Source organism: Schistocerca cancellata, chromosome 7 (genome assembly GCF_023864275.1).
Source record: "Schistocerca cancellata isolate TAMUIC-IGC-003103 chromosome 7, iqSchCanc2.1, whole genome shotgun sequence".
Taxonomy (NCBI): Eukaryota; Metazoa; Arthropoda; class Insecta; order Orthoptera; family Acrididae; genus Schistocerca; species Schistocerca cancellata.
Genome location: NC_064632.1, coordinates 431,552,099 through 431,570,739, shown reverse-complemented (window position 1 = coordinate 431,570,739; position 18,641 = coordinate 431,552,099). Strand labels below are relative to the sequence as shown.

Genomic DNA, 18,641 nt, shown 5'->3' with positions numbered 1-18,641 from the left:
ACATACTTAAACTTAAAAAAAAAAAACCGAACACTAAGAAGATGAGAGTAATTAAATATAAGAACATCTTGTAAAACGTCAACTTCAGTTGAAATGCTTATGCGTGTCAGTAAACTACACCTACGTTCAGAATAAGCAGAACACCTTGAACGACTAGAGACACAAGACGTATACATTAATATGTTCTTCAGAAAGCATTAGCATGCGAACCATGTCGGCCTGCAGGTTCAAGGTCAACATCGAATATCGATGCGCAATACCACCCACCGGTCAGTGTGCCTGCGGTTCTCGTTGTAGCTATAAACAGAAGTTAATGGATCAGTGTGACTTGAACAGATGTACAGGATGCCTCGTAGACTATGCACGAACCGTAACGTCAGATCCGTGAGTTTGAAAGAGGGTGCATTACTGACATGATGCATCCACCCGGGAAACTGTTCCTTGTGTAGGAATAAGTGTTTCGGTAGTGCAACGAGTGTGTACAGAATGGTTCACGGAAGGCCGTAGAACACGACGAGATAGGTCAGGTCGCACCACACAGATCATCTCCCGAGAAGATCGACACTCCATCTGCATGGCACTGCAAGACAGATCTGCTTCCTCGGCTCTGGCACAACAGTGGAACACATCGTACACTATCAGTGGCGACAATCCGTTGCCGTTTCTTGCGGTACGGGTTACGTGAGCGTCGTCCACTTCTCTGCCTGTCTTTGACGACTGTGCAGAAACATACTGGACGGCAATAGTGTGTGGAACGACGCCACTGTGGACAGGAGTAGCATCAGATACTGTTTTCGAACGTTCAAGGTTCTGTTTGTTTGAAAATGATAGCCGCGTTCTGGATCGCTGCTGACAGGGAGAGCTTCATCACGGTGACACGACATACAGAGCCAACTCGAGGCCTTATGGTGTGGGGTGCTATCACCATAAATCACAGTTGGTGCGTGTCCAGGGCACTTCGACCGCTGTGACCTACGTGAATGACATCCTGCGACCCGTAACCATACCCTTTCTGCACAACACCCCAGACGCCATTTTTCACCATGCCAGTGCACGGCCACATGTTGTTGCACGAACTCTTGGTGTCAGAGGATGTCACGCTTTTGCTCTGGCACGCCAGATCACCAAACCTGTCGCCAATCGATAATGTGTGGGATATGGTGAAATTACAGTAGCATTGCTGTGACCCAATGCCGACCGCCACAGACGAACTTTGGAACAAAGTGAATGCAGCCTGGATGGTAAGCCACTGGATGCCTTCCGCGCCTTATACGCGTCGATGTCATCATGCATGGAACAAGTTTCAGGGCCTGTAGTGGGCCCTGTGCCTACTAGTCAACAGAATACATGCTGGATCATTTCTACAGAACATAGTAAAGTACATGTCCTGTGAATCTGAATGTCGTATCTCTAGTCGTTCAAAGTGTTCTGTGTGTTGAACATGAGTGTAATTTTAAATTTCAGTTTGAAAATTCGAGGGAAGACACTAGTTGGAAGACTGGTAGATCAAATGAATGATAAAAATAGCCTGTTTACTTATTGGTTTTTGATAGACTTGGTAAAAAATTACTCGGCTGTCACTTGTGAAATTAGTCTTCCCCAATCCACTCTTGGAAAATACCAGTTTTGACTGTTCCTGTTTAGGCATTAGAAAATCACACTTGAAACTCACTACCCAGTGCGAGTGAACATAATATGCGACTTAGTTCGTATTACAAAAATAAATAGACTCACGTGCCATCGAAGCAGCAGCGTGCTGACACATTATCTACACGGCTAAAAAAGACAAGTAATTGTTTTACCTCTTTTTACCTAAAATCTCGAAGAGCAATTGACCAGTTTCCTGCTGATTTTTGGATGGTGCCCTATCAAACACTTGAACGGTCGTAGGCTGCAGAATTTTAATGTACATAATATACAAATGTGTATTTTTAGCATAAGATACGTAAACTTCCTGAGCAAAAACCTCGAAAAATTCTTCGCCCTTCTACCTCAATTTCTTATACGATATACAAATAAATTTACACACGGAGATGGGCTTTATATTTTTTTAAATCAAGAATATACAGGTTTTTCGTTAAAAGTAATTGTGAGAGTGAAGATGCTGTCCTCTGAAACTGAGCAATTTTGTTTTCGTTTGAACCACGCTAGCAGGCCATATAGCCCATTATATTGACTATTTCTCCCATACATATTCTTTGTCCATATACGTAATTTTAAACGAACGTGTATGCACAACAATTTAACAGAAATCAGTAAAGTTATGCTATGGCTCATCGCTTTATGATTTCAATACTACTGCGCAACCTGAATCGACCAAAACTCTGTAATATTAGTCGTTCGAAGATTAAAACTATGCGAAAACACCAATGATCCCAACCATACATTTTAGGCGAATTCACTTCCCAACCAAAGTTTCTTTTCCAGTAACAATAAACAAGGTTCAAGATCGAAGAGAGGGGGGAGAGGAGATGGACAATTGGGGGGAGGGGGGAGGAAGGTGAAGGTGAAGAGAGAGGGAGAGGGGCAATGTAGAGAGAGGATGGAGGAGGAAATGTAGAGATGGAGGGGAGAGGAGGAGTAGGTCGACAGAGAGAACAACGGGGAGTTGGTAGACAGAAACGGGGGAGGGTGGCGGGGGAGAGAAGATTCGGACATACACTATGTGAAGAAATGTATCCAGACACCTGGCTGAAAATAACTTACAAGTTCTTGGTGCCCTCCATAGGTAATGCTGGAATTCAATATGGTGTTGGCCCACCCTTACCCTTGACGACTGCTTCCACTCTCGCAGGCACACCTTCAGTCGGGCGCTGGAACGTTTCTTGGGGAATGGTAGCCCATTCTTCACGGAGTGCTGCACTGATGAGAGGTATCGATGTCGGTCGGTGAGGCCTGGCACGGCGTTCCAAAACAGGTGTTCTATTGGATTCAGGTCAGGACTCTATGCAGGCCAGTCCATTACAGGGATGTTATTGTCGTGTAACCACTCCACCACAGACCGTGCATTATGAAGAGGTGCTCGATCCTGTTGAAAGAGGCAATCGCCATCCCCGAATTGCTCTTCAACAGTGGGAAGCAAGAAGGTGCTTAAAATATCAATGTAGGCCTATGCTATGATAGTGCCACGCAAAACAGCAAAAGGTGCAAGCTCCCTCCATGAAAAACACGACCACATCATAACACCACCGTCTCCGAATTTTACTGTTGGCACTATACACGCTGGCAGATCACGTTCACCGAACATTCGCCATACCCACACACTGCCATTGGATCGCCACGTTGTGTACCGTGATTCGTAACTCCACACAACATTTTTCCACTGTTCAGTCGTCCAATGTTTACGCTCCTTACACCAAGCGAAGCGTCTTTTGGCTTTTACCGGCGTGATGTGTGGATTATGAGCAGCCGCTCGACCATGAAATCCAAGTTCTCTCACCTCCCGCCTAACTGTCATAGTACTTGTAGTGGATCATGATGCAGTTTAGAATTCCTGTGAGGTAGTCTGAATAGACGCCTGCCTACTACATATTACAACACTCTTCAACTGTCGGCGGTCTCCGTCACCCAATAGACGAGGTCGACCTGTACGCTTTTGTGCTGTACGTGTCCCTTCACGTTTCCATTTCGCTATCACATCGCAAACAGTGGACCTAGGTATGTTTAGGACTGTGGAAATCTCGCGTACAGACGTATGACACAAGTGACACACAATCACCTGACCACGTTCGCATTCGGTGGATTCCGCGGAGTAGCTCATTCTGTTCTCTCACTATGTCTAATGACTACTGAGGTCGCTGATATGAAGTACCTGGCAGTAGGTGGCACCACAATGCACCTAAAATGAAAAACGTATGTTTGATCACATAGTGTATATGGAAGACCCATACACAAGATTTGCGAAGCTAGTCGAGTTACAAAGACAAGACTGCGCCAAACGCATTCTTGATTTCAGTGTAGAGTATATATTTATTTATTACGTCTTTTCTTAAAATGCGCGAATTCGCATTATTGATTTTCTTTAGCATTAAACCAGAAAATCTATATAAGAACGGTTTTTTTTTTGCTAAATCCTCCTACAACACCAACTTTTTCTGTGAAATTTCTGCGTAGTTCCTTTTAGGCCTTTTAAGGTAAGATTTTGCCATTTTTAGATTCTAAATGGTTGAAACCCTCAAATCCGGGGGGAGAGGGGGGGGCTGGTCATAATTATTGCTCGCTGTTGAGATCTTGAAATGCGGGGGCCTAGTCATAAGTATTTCTCTCTTTATGATCAATGTTGTTTAAAGCCAAAATAAGCAAAATAAGTAAATAAAAATTGTTGCAGTGAAATAGCAAAATTGACAAAGAAAGCCCTGTAAACGTTTATTTGTCGTGTTATGCAAGGGGTATAAACATGTAGTCTATGAGAGTTTTCCACTTCCAAGAAATGTCGGGTGTTCGCAATGAACACGTCAGCGCTGTCACCAGGGAAAGATTCTCAGGTCACTTCGTTAGGTAATACGTCGAAAAGCGTAAAATCATCCTAACAGTGGACCTACCCTCATCGTGAAGCCCTCCAGACGTGGTTTCCGGCGTGATTGGTGTATGCTCAGAAACGAATTAGTACAGTACACAGACGGTGATCGCCAACATGATTTACCATCTTAAAGCTCTCCGGTGGCAGCTGGCTATTCCGGGCGCGAGCTGAAAAGGGTTCAGAGGGCTCTGAGCACCATGGGACTTAACATCTTAGGTCATCAGTCCCCTAGAACTTAGAACTACTTAAACCTAACTAACCTAAGGACATCACACACACATCCATGCCCGAAGCAGGATTCGAACCTGCGACCGTAGCAGTCCCGCGGTTCCGGACTGCAGCGCCTAGAACCGCTCGGCCACCGCGGCCGGCGAGAAATTAACAACACTTCTGGTTACGAAAATGAATGCGCGTAAAATACCTAGGTTACCTTTATTAGCAAAGAAGAAGAGTGGAGAAAATCGCTAAGAAGGGTACGTATCAAAGTACTGGACGACAGATTTTGACGCATATTTAAAAAGCAGAAAAGATTGTTTTGGCATTCCTTTATAGTCATTAACTCCGACTTAAAGCATTTTACTCTCTTCAGTATGCGGCAAAGCTACTGAGCTCAGCAATATTTATTATGGTGTTCGTTACGTCTAAAATTTACAAATACTGCTCATCTTTCACTGCATTTATTGAAACATACATTGGATCCTTTGTCCACTGCTACTTATGTAGTTCTGTCGGTACATTTTTCTCAATTACAAGAGAATCGTCCACTGACAGGGAGAGCAATCTCGCAATTCGTAAGACCGTGTTTCTCGTCACTTTCACAACGCTGAACAAGCTCACTCCTGTACCGAAAAAGGTCTAATTTTACAAAATTTCGAATGCTACACAACATAAAGACTATAATGCTTTAGAAAACATGAACGTGAATAAAAGAAATGTTTGCAGAAAGAAAACAGGACGTCAACGAGCGACTTTTCAGTTCATAAACGGTGCCTTTATCCGCTGCACTACAGTTAACAGACTAAAGTTTCTACCACCGATGTGTCATTAACTAAAATTTAATTAAAACAAATAGTACCAAAAATTGCGTTTTTCAATGGTGCTTGAAACGGGAAAATTTCATAGCATGCAAGTTTTAAATGAAAAGCCTTTAACCACCAAAATGACATTTCCCGGCATTTCATTACAACAAATTTTAACAAAAACTACGCTTTTTCAAGAGGTCCTTGATGTTCCGGTCCTTTGAAACAGCGTAATTTCATAACATGTCGTTTATAATATAAAAACACCCAAAAATGGACTTCTTCTGCGACCAACGCAATCCAGTATAGGCTGCTAAATTCTAAGTTCTGCCTGTGACGTGGTAAGCGATATTGCATCTCTCCACGAAGCAAAAATGTGACGTGGAAATGTATTCTTGAAAATTCAGATTTCTTCATATTTCACCTGTACATGGTTCTATGAAGCTTCACCATCGCCGTTGGGTTCATTTTAAATTCTGTTCGGATAACAGCTGAAACTTTGCATGATCATGTATATAATTTAGGCATTATGCTCATTGTCTTCATAACATTTTAACGAAGGTCATTCACGCCGTTGTCTGTGTAGCCTCCTGTTTTCTGCGGTACAGCCGATATTTTGGTGCAGTTTGCCATCTACATCTAACAAGGATGCTTCTACGGCACCAGTACATCTATGGTACCAGTACATCACTTATAAAGAACGAAAGTGTTAGGCTTAAAATGAAACTTTCCATGTCTGGATTATACTGCGCTGTTTTATATATATTTTTACAGCAATCATTTCCATACGTAATTGCATCATTGTGGCAGCAGCATCACCAACTCAATATTTTTATAATTTCTTAACTAACGTTTCAATGAGACTTGAAAAAAAATATTTTTATTAGTGAGTAGCTTCGAGCAGTGCGATAATGTCTGAGACTTTCACCAGTACATCATCTACGTATTTAGTTGTAACAATATAATCTCTGAGAGACAGAACATATGGATGCACAATAAATAACGGAAGGTACCTGTCAAATTTTTATGCACAGACGACTAAAGACGTCTATCGGATTTTGAATGTATCCTCACAACCATAATACAGTCAAGTAAATGTGTTATTTTGATCTGATGTAAAAACAAATGTATCACGTACACTGAAAAATTACAAATGCCGATAAGTCACAAAATATTTATTGCACTACTGTAATCTGTGCACACAAATTGTTCGAAAATGTTATATTTCATGTTTTGTTAATAACATTGTGTCTTATAATATAGCTGATGGCTTGAGGCTTAACAAGAAGTTCTAAAGTAATCTCTAACAAAAATATTATTTGCAACTCTGACACAAACCATAGTTAATAAATTGCTATTATTTCTGTGTTACTTCTCGCGTGTAATTATCTTTTACCATATATTCTTCTATGTTATTGTGATTGTTTTCGAAAGTGTTTGTTCTTATTGGTTGTGAGAACATATGGCTTTGAATGAACTTCTTATATTAGTGAATGTGTGTGTGTGGGAAGGTGGGGAGGGGGGTGGGGAAGGGCTGCAGTGGAGGGGGGGGGGGGGGGGAAGGTTGATGAGTGAAATTTGTTATCATGAAATTTTTATGGTTTCCACTGCTTCATGACTCTGTAAAATTGTACTCGCAAACACACACTGTGTCACTGTGAAATGTTCCGCCATCTTGTTTTATATGTACTGGGCGGGAGGGTCGAACTTGCTTTAGACAGAAGGCTTTGAGGGCGTGTGTGTGCTTTAAACATATGTGAAAAACTAACGTGTCTCATTTTGCAGTTCACGCTCGGAAATGCTTCATGGAATTCCATGTTCTGGTGTGCAGATCTCTATCAGCTGCACGAGCACGTTCTCATTCAGGACCCGTAGGAAGAGGGCTTAAGGGACATCGAAAGGACTTAACGACTGTATTTCTTCTCTCGGATGTGGATCAGAGGGGGACGTGGGGGGCATGGTGTCCCCAAAATATGCTTTGCTAAAATGTTCTATACTCTGTGTATATTTATGGCGGTAGAGGGGAGTGTTGGTGCCATGTTGACAGAGGCGCGGCGCAACTACATTTAATCAATGTCTTTATTAAGCAGATGAAAACTGACACTTCACAGATTGCACAGAGCATAGTGGCTTCAAAGCACTGACATTAAAATACAGAACAGCATGGCTTCAACTGAAACCTATCAGATATAATACAATGCTACAATTAAAACGATCACTGTAAAACGCTCAGACGACTGGCAGCATTCAAAACACTCATTATGATTTCAAATCTAGATTAATCCTTCCCGAAAACAACCCCAACATAGGAGCGCTGCAAAATAAGCAGTTGCCAAAACATAGGCAATAAAGAAGGCTATAAATTACCGGGAACCCCTTTGGCAGAAACAAAATGCTTTGGCATTCTACTGGAAACATTAACTAACATGAAGTCTGCTAGTCAACAATGAGTAGAAACCATGTGTACAGTGTAACAAAAACACAGTTACAGATAACTCAGTCAACAGAACCTGTGCAGGCATGCGTCACTATCCAGATGACGATACAACTTACATCAACCATCTTTTACCTCAGTTTACGAATTGTCCGTGACCCAATTCCATAGCCACAGAACAGCCTAGATTCCTAGGGCCTTGGAATAGATGCTTTCCTTCTATATAATGAATCTCTCCTTTATATGAGGATTTGATGTAACCCCACATAAAGTACCTGTCGCGTATTTCCCTCTTCGTTACAATTCTCGGCTACACACTGCAAGGGCAAGGAAAACGATGCTACGTTTTCCATGGGAAGCGTTTGATCACCCACCATATAGCCCGGACGTGGTTCCCTATGATTTTTCATCTCTGCTTATACGAACTGCTAATATGAAGACAAATTTTGGCACAGACAACGCCTTGCAGTCCATCGTAGAAAACTGGCGGAAAGCAAAGGCGGTTGCCTTGAATGAGGAGGGTATTGGAAAGCTAGTACAACGCTGCGACAAACGTTTCAGTCTGAGCGGCGACTATGTACAGAAATAGCTGGAAGGTGCAGCTGACTGTTGCAAAGAAAACATTTCTGATTTTCACTGTGGTTTCCAATTCGCTACCGATCGGAACTTACTTTCTGGACAAGACTCGTACAAGCCAAAGTGAGCCGATACTAATAACATACTGTGCCGTCGGTGAATCCAGTTGGTGAATCCAATTTCTCACCAGGTCGAGGCACGTAGCACACTAAACCCAGGCGCCGCCAGTGTGACGGCAGATCACTTTTCCTGATTGGTGGTACGACAGGCGATGACACGTACAGACAACCGCGTCGCCGAAACCAGGCCCTCAGCGCCCCCCCCCCCCCCCTCTTGCCTGAGCTGGGGCAACAAACGTGTGTATTTCTCCGGAGGCGAGTGCAGGATGCTACAGAACCGCTCGGCGAGGATCAAAAACGGTATGGTGATGATGGAACTGAACTGTCAAAATTTCCAAACTAACTTTCGGAAAATAATAGAGCATGAAAACTGAATGAGCATTCTGAGTGCATGTTATAAACTGTACGATAGAATTCTAAAAAGGCGACTATTGCCAATCACTGCAACTGTATCATCTGATGTCCAACACGGTTTTCGAAGAGTGCTCGGACTGTATCTTCATCATGACACGACTGCTAGGGAAAGGCTGTGAATTCAGCTTACCAACATTTGTCGCCTTCATTTATTACAAAAAAATGCCTTTGATAAAGTCAACCGAAAAGAATGTGGGAAATTTTAAGAAACAGAAGGTTCCAATCTCATTTTGTAAGAGTTGTACACAGTTTACGTACGAACAATAAGCACTCACTCCGGCATCAGGCCACAAGTGGCCCATCGGGACCATCCGACCGCCGTGTCATCCGCAACTGAGAATGCGGATACGAGGGGCGTATGGTCAGCAGACCGTTCTCCCGGTCGTTATGATGGTTTTCTTTGACCGGAGCCGCTACTATTCGGTCGAGTAGCTCCTCAATTGGCATCCCGAGGCTGAGTGCACCCCGAAAAATGGCAGCGGCGCATGGCTGCCCGGATGGTCACCCATCATAGTGCCGGCCACGCCCGACAGCGCTTAACTTCAGTGATCTGACGGGAACCGGTGAATCCACTGCGGCAAGGCCATTGCCAACGAATAATAAGATACAAGTAAAAATAGCAGGCAACAGACAAGATATGGCTGAAATATATCAAGGAGTGAGACAATGGTGTACCCTCACACCCACTTTTTTGTAGTACGTATATCGAAGAGGTAACCAGAAATTTTAATATATGTAAAACACATTTTAAAATTAACGACATGGATGTTAGTACACTACGTTTTGCTGACGATCAAATAATGTTGTCCAGAATGAAAATGGCTTACAAAAAACTGTCTTTAATTTAAGTAAAATAGTCAGAGAAAAAACCCGAACGTCTCCATCAAAAGAACAAAATCGATAGGATTTTTAGAACACCAGCCCATACGAGTTAAGACTGAAACTGACAAACAGATCATGGGCATATTCATGTATTTAAGTATTTAGGATGCAATATTACAAACAGAGAAAACAATGAAATACAAAATAAGCTAGGCTTATTTAACTAATTCTACGGAACTTTCTTCAGAATGTAGGGAAAGAAAGTCCAAAGACATACTCTGGGAAAGGTCCGTAAGGTTATGGCTATACTAGCACTTGCCTATGGCTGGGAAAACTGAATTCTTAAGAAAGAGATTAAAAGAGAATAACGTGTGAAGTGAATTTCCTTAGAAACGTGGCTGGATATATTTTGATGGATAAGAAGATGAATGACGGTGTCCGAGCTGAACGGAATGTGCAAAATATGATTGGCACAATATAGCAATATCAGTAAGTTGGAAAGAACACAGAGTACGTATACTATATGCAATCATCACTAAAACCATAAAAAATATAAAATAAGAGGTAAAATATCTTTAGGAAGACCAATGAAGAGATGCCTTGACGAATTTTGAAGGAGAAGGAACGGATCAAAAGAATCAGTCACTGATGTAGATGAAGATAATGATGAAAAGTCTCCAAAATGACAAAGAATTTTAGGAAATTTCAGGCTACAAGGTGCGTTCTAAATGAAAAGACCTCACTGAAAGGTTCATAATACCTGCGGAAGAAGGTGCGGTCTCTATAAGAGCAATGAGGTCCGAAATTAGCAAGCTGAAGGGACATGGGCGCATACCCACGTGATCACAGAGTGAACAAGTGAACACTTCGACCGTTCACTGTACACAGACGTGCAAAAAACAATGAAATGGAGCCTTCATAAGGAGAGTAAACGGGTGCATTCCTTGATAGCGCAAGAATTGCTGGAAACGGTCGGGGAGAATTGCCTAAAATGTACCACATTTGAGATTTTGTTTATTGTAGCCCACACACTGAGTTACAAAGTTATTTAAATATAGCCATCCTCAACTGGAGGAGGTTCGTCTTGGTATATGATATAAAAACTGAAAATTCTAAGAAAAATAAACTTTCTGAACTTAATTTTCTTAACACCTACAAATCAGGAATGTAGTTCCATAATTTCTAACAGTGGTTGCATAAACTGTACTACCCTTATGAACTATGCCTCTAAGCCTAGAGATATCTAATAAACTAATTTTATGGAATTGTTCCAGATTTTAGTTCTCACATCACTACTTGTAGGCACTGCAGTATAAATTTTTCTCTCCTTTCGTCATCCCTGTATAGTCTGCATGAACCCACATTTTGCATTTCTTGCAGCTGATCATTTCACCACCCAAACTTCCTTGCACAACTCGCTCTCTGTAGTTCATTTATTCTCCTTTGATTCGATTAGCTGTCCTGTGCAGCACGGACTGATCCGTAACTCACAGGCTTCTTGGTTAGTTCTTGGAAGATATGAGCTTTCATCGTTTCCCTCGGATTCGGCGATATTCTTTGGTTGGAAACTTTCACTACTTCTTGTTTGCCATGGCATTTGCTGCAATCAAATCGAACTCAAGATTTCTTGCGTCTGAATTCACAAAACGAAAATCATCTCATCAAATGTAGGAATATAATCTTCCAATTCGTTTTCAACCTCGTTGGAAGACACATTCAAATGGTTCAAATGGCTCTGAGCACTATGGGACTTAACATCTATGGTCATCAGTCCCCTAGAACTTAGAACTACTTAAACCTAACTAACCTAAGGACATCACACAACACCCAGTCATCACGAGGCAGAGAAAATCCCTGAACCCGCCGGGAATCGAACCCGGGAATCCGGGCGTGGGAAGTGAGAACGCTACCGCACGACCACGGGCTGCGGACGGAAGACACATTACTGCGGCCTTTTTTCAGCATGTATTTATTAATTGGCTTTGACACATTTTATATGCATGCATATTGATTTAGCCCATAATCCCCATTTATACCCTGAAGAACCAAAGAAACTGGTACACCTACCTAATATCGTGCAGGACCTCCGCGAGCACGCAGAAGTGCTGCAACACGATTGGAATGGACTCCACTAAAGTCTGAAGTAGTGCTGAATTCAACTGACACAATGAATCCTGCAGGGCTGTTCATAAATCCGCCAGAGTACGAGGGGACATCCCAGATATCCAATAATATTCATATCTCGAGAGTTTAGTGACCAGCGGACGTGTTTAAACTCAGAAGAGTGTTCCTGGAGTTACTCTCTACCAATGCTGGACGTGTGGAGTGTCGCATTGTTCTGCTGGAGTTGCCCAAGTCCGTCAGAATGCACAATAGACATGAATGGATGCAGGTGATCAGACAGGACGCTTCGTACGTTCATCTATCTGAGTCGTATTTAGACGTGTTAAGGGTCCCACATCACACCAGCTGCACATGCCCCACACCATTACAGGGCCTCCACCAGCTTGAACAGTCCTCTGCTGATATGCAGGGTCCATGGATTCATGAGGGCGTCACCATGTCCGTACACGTCCATCCTCCGATGCAATTTGAAACATGTTTCCAGTCATCAACAGTCCAATGTCGGTGTTGACGGGCCCAGGCGAGGCGTAAAGCTTTGTGTCATGCAGTCATCAAGGGTACATGAATGGGCGTTCGGCTCCAAAAGGCATTGTCTATAATGTTTCGTTGAATGGTTCGCACGCTGACAATTCGTGATTGAGCACTGAAATCTGTAGCAATTTGCGGAAGGGTTGCACTTCTGTCACGCTGAACGATTCTCTTCAGTAGTCGTTGGTCCCGTTCTTGCAGGATCTTTTTTCTGCCGCAGCGATGTCGGAGATGTAATGTTTTACCGGATTCCTGATATTCACGGTATACTCGTGAAATGGTCGTTCGGGAAAATTCGCATTTCGTGTCTACCTCGGAGATGCTGTGTCCCATCGCTCGTGCGCCGTCTATAACACAACATTCAAACTCACTTAAATGTTGATAATCCGGAAAATTTTTGGAAATTTGTGGCAAGGTCTTATGGGACCAAACTGCTGAGGTCATCGGTCCCTAAGCTTACGCACTACTTAATCTAACTTAAACTAACTTACGCTAAGGACAACACTCACACCCATGCCTGAGGGAGGATTCGAACGTCCGACGGGGACAGCAGCGCGGACCGTGGCAAGGCGCCCTTGACCGCGCTGCTACCCAGCGCGACATAACCCGGCATTGTAGCAGCAGTAACCGATCAAACAACTGCGCCAGACACTTGTCTTATATACAGGCGTTGCCGAATTCTGCCTGTTTACATATCTCTGTATTTGATGTATGGATTAGCACGGGGCAATAGCCGTGGCGCGGTACGTTTGTATCGACACAGATTTCCAGAACGAAGGTGTCCCGACAGGAAGACTTCGAAGCAATTGATCGGCGTCTTAGGGAGCACGGAATATTCCAGCCTATGACTCGCGACTGGGGAAGACCTAGAACGACGAGGACACCTGCAATGGACGAGGCAATTCTTCGTGCAGTTGCCGATAACCCTAATGTCAGCGTCAGAGAAGTTGCTGCTGTACAAGGTAACGTTGATCACGTCACTGTATGGAGAGTGCTACGGGATAACCAGTTGTTTCCGTACCATGTACAGCGTGTGCAGGCACTATCAGCAGCTGATTGGCCTCCTCGGGTACACTTCTGCGAATGGTTCATCCAACAATGTGTCAATCCTCATTTCACTTCAAATGTTCTCTTTACGGATGAGGCTTCATTCCAATGTGATCAAATTGTAAATTTTCACAATCAACATGTGTGGGCTGACGAGAATCCGCACGCAATTGTGCAATCACGTCATCAACACAGATTTTCTGTGAACGTTTGAGCAGGCATTGTTGGTGATGTCTTGATTGGGCCCCATGTCCTTCCACCTACGCTCAATGGAGCACGTTATCATGATTTCATACGGGATGCTCTACCTGTACTGCTGGAACATGTTACTTTACAAGTACGACACAACATGTGGTTAATGCACGATAGAGATCCTGCACATTTCAGTCGAAGTGTTCGTACGCTTTTCAGCAACAGATTCGGTGACCGATGGATTGGTAGAGGCGGACCAATTCTATGGCCTCCAGCTCTCCTGACCTCAACCCTCTTGATTTTCATTTATGGGGGCATTTGAAAGCTCTTGTCTACGCAACCCCGGTACCAAATGTAGAGACTCTTCGTGCTCGTATTGTGGACGGCTGTGATACAATACGCCATTCTCCAGGGCTGCATCAGCGCATCAGGGATTCCATGCGACAGAGGGTGGATGCATGTATCCTCGCTAACGGAGGACATTTTGAACATTTCCTGTAACAGTGTTTGAAGTCATGCTGGTACGTCCTGTTGCTGTGTGTTTCCATTCCATGATTAATGTGATTTGAAGAGAAGTAATAAAATGAGCTCTAACGTGGAAAGTAAGCGTTTCTGGACACATGTCCACATAACATATTTTCTTTCTTTGTGTGTGAGGAATGTTTCCTGAAAGTTTGTCCGTACCTTTTTGTAACACCCTGTATGTACTGTTACAGCTAAATACCAATTCATCTGCGCGTAACTTTCCATAACGGCTTTCTGTGACCTACTGTATTACAATATAATTGTTTTACAATGACTACAATTACTATTGATGTTGCTGATGGCTATGATACTTCGACAGTTGACGTTATCTTCAAAGCTAAAACTGACGCTAAAGCGACCACGTTAGGCGACAGTGCTGTTTCTGACAGTAAAAGTGCAAAAATGTTTTCTCACTTCCATTTCTGAGCCTTGTTTCTTGTAAAATTCGTCGGCTTCTTAGAAAAAAATACGGATTCTAAGTTACCTTCTCTACTAACAATAATTTGCAGAAAAATCTTATTCACAGTTTTAAGTCCACAGTTGCTTCTATACACAATTAAGGAGTGTAATATGTGTCTCGTTAATTATTTAGGACAATCTGGAAGATTTTTTGGTGTCAGGTAAAAAGAATATTTAGTGCGAAAAAGAGACACTAATATACAAAATTCCACTTTTGCTGATCATGTGTTAATTTCTGGTCATAAACCGAAATGCGTTGAAGATGTTTCCGTTTTACGTAGAGAAAACGAAGGTCATAGACTGGACGTACTCGAACAGCTGGAGATTTTCAAGCATTTTTCCAAGAACGGTAGCTTCGTTCTCAATGAACAATACAATTAGGTAACAATTTTTTTTAAATAGGTTTAATCCACTACTCGCAGAATTTTTATTCCTCCATTTTTTACTATGTTTTTATGCCACTAGTTCCGAACCACCATTTTCTTCGAAACTCACAGATGTTTACTACTATAGTTACCTTCATATAGATATTTTTTGGATTGTAAAGCTGTTTATAAGTTTACTGTATTATTCTGCCCTTTACGTAATAGTAATTCCTGTAAACTCTAGTAGAGACCCTTATACTTCATCTTACTGACTACTGTGAAATTTCAAAAATATATTAAGCTCTCTTCCCTTTTCATTTGGTTTGATAATTAACTGTCGTTTTCTCAATTGTTTCTATTATAAAGTTTCAGGGGCACTTGTCACTGTAAGCGCCCGGTAGGCGCGCGCTGCTTGTAGTTTTCGTGTAGCAGTGTAAGGCACTGGGGGCATCAGTTAGGTCTTATTGCTAGCTACGCATACGTGACAAGGCTGGAACGTATTGTATTTTATTTTAGACTTGAGCATAGCTGCTCTAAATTCTGAAAATTGTTTCCTCGCAATGTAATTTTACGTAAATAAGCTTTGTACGACAATTGCCATCTTAGTTAATGTGTTTTTTGTCATACTCAATTTTCTATGTTTTATTTTATAGTGTTTCTCAAAATTTCATTCTGATGACGATATCCTTAGTAAGTGTCGAAACATAGGTCAATTGTACCAGACAGTTATTTTCAACCGGTTGGCTGTATAATTCCTATGCTTGATATTTTTCAATTAATAACTCACGGTAAAGAACACATCAGAATATTCGCCTCATTATTTCCAAACATACTTTGCACTAATAATGCTAAAAGCAGTTTTAAAGTCCATTTTACAAAGAAGTTTCTCATACGTACCGCTACAATATCGGAAACTTACGGTGGTTCATTACGGTCAACGTCGCCTTTTTCTCGTTATAAATATCCTACAAACGAGTCCCGACGGATGCAAATTTATACCTACTCCCTTGGCCACGTACACAAAAAGTGAAAACTACAACAAAATCAACGCTGCCTCCAGACGATCTCTTTCTCAACACACTGAATCTATAGTTGGAAATATGTTTCCATGAGGCACGTTGTTCACGCTGACCTCATTAAATGTCAACTACTGTAAAACTCCGAACAGGCCTCGGAAGGCTCGACGGCACCGACCGACCGCCGTGTCATCCTCAACCGAAATGCGTCACAGAATGCGGATATGGAGAGGCATGTGGTCAGCACACGCTCTTTCGGCCGGCGTCAGTTGTCGTGACCAGAGTCACCAGTTCTCAGTCAAGTAGCTCCTCAATCCGCCTCACAAGGGTTGGTTGCACCCCGCTTGCCAACAGCGTTCGTCAGACCCGGACGTCGGATAGTACAGAGAAATGAATTTTATGGAACAAATTAGGAGCCGGTATACCGTAGAAAACTCTCCCTTAATTCATCGAAGAATGGCACAAGTGTACGGAAAGCGTTGTATGTCCATTGGAAGGACAAAGGCTCCTCCCAAGCTGTTTACGGAAGGATGGATGTCGTTAATCCATGGGGTATGATCTGTAACATCAATGTACGTGTTTATACAGTGTCTGTAGTTTCACATTAGAATACTCTTCAGACATGCTTGCATGCTTGTATAAACACAGGCTTTGTAACATTCACTGATGTATCCATACTTCGACAGACGAAAAGGACCATAAAATATTAGTCTCCCATGTGCGGGAATCACGAAAGTAAGAGCTTAAGGATTGTGGACACGGTGACCTCACTGTTTGGTCCGTTGCTTCAAATCAATCAATCAACCAGCCATTATTAGCTCACAGAACGAATCTTAATATTCAAGACACTGGTATCGGCTGCTAGCTATTTTCTACTTAGGGGTTAAGCCTTTCCCATCTAAGCACAACGGCGGGTAAGATGCAGTTGATTGAATAATAAGGTTTGGAGGGAAAGGCGACGAATTTTCTAGTTGTGGCCAAGCTCGTCCTTAGATATGGATACAAGGAGTTGAAATCATCATGCACTGTTATTAGGTAGGCAGCTGCCTTCAGAGGAGGAAACCCAATTCGCCTACAAAGCTTCGAGCAGTGGCTTATTGCAACTGCATATGTGAACTGAAGTTTCATGGGGACCCACTTCCCCCGCCAGAGTGGCCGAGCGGTTCTAGGCGCTCCAGTCTTGAACCGCGCGACCACTACAGTCGCAGGTTCGAATCCTGCCTCGGGCATGGATGTGTGATGTCCTAAGTTTAGTTAGGTTTAAGTAGTTCTAAGTTCTAGGGGACTGATGACCTCAGAAGATAATCCCATAGTGCTCAGAGCCATTTTTGGTACCCACTTCCCTTCTCTAGAGTCTTTCCGATCGACCTCCTGCGGTCAAATAAGACCACATGTGTAGTTATTTGGGCAGTAATGGCCAACTCCAGTCCACTGAGGCGTCAATGGTAATTTGGATCAAGGAGGGAGGCATGCTAGGGTAGTCTGTACGACTGTGCAAAGCTACTGCGCAAGGGTGTCGTAGTGGTTACAGCAACTGCCTAATGAGCAGGAGACATGGGTTCGAATCCTGGACACGATACAAATTTTCACTCGTGACTTCACTCTACCTATATACGCAATAGATGTTTGAAACTTGGAAAGTTCTCTGGAACCATATACACACATCAAAAAAAGTTTTGCATCACCTCGGTTCCGAGTGTTCCGGAAGCTGCACAGAAAATTAGAATAGAGATCAACATAAACATCATTTATGCCCTTTTTATTGCTCATGAAAACCACACATTGCATGTTGTACCACTATACAGCGAGACGTTCAGAGGTGGTGGTCCAGATTACTGTACACACCGGTATTTCTGATACCCAGTAGCATCTCCTGTTTCATTGATGCATGTCTATATTCGTCGTGGCATACTATCCACAAGTTCATCAAGGCACTGTTCGTCCAGATTGTCCCACTCCTCAACTGCGATTCGGCGTCGATCCCTCAGAGTGGTTGGTGAGTCGCATCGTCTATAAACAGCCTTTTTCAACCTATCCCAGGCATGTTCGATAAGGCTCATGTCTGGAGAACATGCTGCCCACTCTAGTCAAGTGATGTCGTTATGCTGAAGGAAGTCATTCACAAGATGTGCACGATGAGGGCGCAAATTGTCATCCATGAAGACGAATGCCTAGCCAGTATGCTACCGATATGGTTGCACTATCGGTCGGAGGATGGCATTCACGTATCGTACAGCCGTTGCAGCGCCTTCCATGACCAGCAGCGGCGTACGTCGGCCCCACATGATGCCACCCCAAAACATCAGGGAACCTCCACCTTGAAGTACTCGCTGGACAGTGTGGCTAAGGCGTTCAGCCTGAACGGATTGCCCCCAAACACGTCTCCGACGATTGTGCGGTTGTGAAGGTACATGCGACACTCATCGGTGAAGAGAACTTGATGCCAATCCTGAGCGGTCCATTCGGCATGTTGTTGGGCCCA

General features: G+C 43.0%; 1 pseudogene; it reads right to left on the bottom strand.

The window, feature by feature from the left end:
• Positions 1 to 9,554: 9,554 nt before the first annotated feature.
• On the bottom strand, positions 9,555 to 9,672 carry LOC126093163 (5S ribosomal RNA; annotated as a pseudogene).
• Positions 9,673 to 18,641: the final 8,969 nt, after the last annotated feature.